Source organism: Mustela putorius, unplaced genomic scaffold (genome assembly GCF_011764305.1).
Source record: "Mustela putorius furo isolate JIRA1106 unplaced genomic scaffold, ASM1176430v1.1 tig00000253_pilon_pilon_pilon, whole genome shotgun sequence".
In the NCBI taxonomy this organism is placed as follows: Eukaryota; Metazoa; Chordata; class Mammalia; order Carnivora; family Mustelidae; genus Mustela; species Mustela putorius.
The window spans coordinates 11,310,690-11,312,366 of NW_025421329.1; the positions used below are offsets into that span (position 1 = coordinate 11,310,690).

The 1,677-nt window shown below is 40.7% G+C and overlaps 1 pseudogene; it reads right to left on the reverse strand.

Annotated features, from left to right (window-relative positions):
• Positions 1–225: 225 nt before the first annotated feature.
• LOC101672131 lies at positions 226–1,338 on the reverse strand (annotated as a pseudogene).
• Between the last annotated feature and the right edge of the window lie 339 nt (positions 1,339–1,677).

The following is a 1,677-nucleotide window of genomic DNA, read 5'->3' on the forward strand; positions in this document are numbered from 1 at the left end:
TAATGCTAAGTGAAATAAGTCAGAGAAAGAAAAATAGCACATTATTTCACTTATATGTGGAAATTAAAAAACAAAACAAACAAAGAAAAAAATAGATGAATAGTAAAGCAGACTCTTAAATACAGACAACAAATTGGTGGTTGCCAAAGGGGAGGTAGGTAGGAGGATGAGTAAAATACAGGGAATTTTTTTCTTCAATTTAATTTTTATTTTTCCTCTAGCTACAATGCCTTTGTGCTTTATCTTTGTTCTTCTCACTTTGTTCACTTAACTCCTGCCTGGCATTTCTATCAACAGAAATTCCAGTGATTGCCACATTCATTGCATAAGACAAAAGTAGTCATGAGCTCATCAGTACTGCATGAACTGCACCTGGTTTTAGGTACTGTGCTTCTTGTATATGCTGCACTGGAAGAAGTCAGTGGTGGTGCTGCCGATCTTGGTTATCCGGTGCTAACAGGTAACCTTTTGGGTCATGGCATGCCTCAATTCCCTCAATTCATCAGTGACCATTTCCTCTGCCATACTTTTGGCAATTAGTCCAGCAGAGATGGCCCCCCTGAGCACATTCCTCCTCAGGCTAGGGTTCCTAGTCCTTGAGGTTGCTGATTCAACCATGTACCAAGTTCTAGTACTTCATGTCCATGCTCTTGAGCTCCTGGTAGGTATCATCTTTGATTTCTGACACCATCTTGTCACAGTCACCTCTATAGTACTTGTAGTCATCATTGGTCTTCAAGGCTGCTGAGAGCATCTCCACACAATTGTCCCACACAGAGTCCCCTGTGAGATAGCAGAGCATCAGGAAGAAGATGGGAGGGAAGGGTTTGAGGGACTGCTGGGGGTTTTGGGACTCTCTGCTTTTGATTTGCTGCTCTTTGATCTTTCTGCCAATGGCCTTTTTGGAAAGAAGGCGGCTGAAGTCTTGGAGTCCACAGAGTCTCTTCTGTCTTTAGACTCCTACCTTATTTTTTTCCTTGGTGGAGAAAGTCCTGCCTCTGACTTCCAGTCAGAACAGTCAAGCCCTTTTTCCCTTTCCTTTCCTCTCTTTTTTCTCCTTTGGGGGGCCCAGGTGAGTATAGCAGCTGCTTCCAGTTTTGAGGACTTTGGCCACAGACACTACCTCTTTGACCAGAACTTGCAGATTTCATTAATGGTGACTCCAATACTTATTGTCTGGAGTAGCTAGATGGACATCTGATAGCTTCTCAGCTTCTTCAGAAAATCAAGGGCCCATTCCATGTTCTTCCTGGCCATCTTTGCCAGCTTTCTGGCAATCCTTAGCAGCTCCTCTTCCTCACCCATGTTAGTGCACAATGCCAGGTGGGGTAAACTTAAATAAAAGGAATTAAGAATACACTTATCTTGATGAGCACTTGATGAACAATGTATAGAATTGTTGAATCATTATATTGTATACCTGAGACTAATAAAACACTGTACATTAATTATACTTCAATAAAAAATGTTATTACTGAATTTTGATAATATACTGTGAATAAGAATGTATATGCTCTTGCTCTTGGGAACATATACAGAATGTTTGGGAGTAAAAGTCACAATGATTCCAACTTTTGCTCAAGTAGGTCAGAAAAAAAATAACATTAGATATGCACACAGAAAATGGTGTGGCAAATGTCAACAATGGTAAATGAGGGTAAAGGGGTTATTATGAGT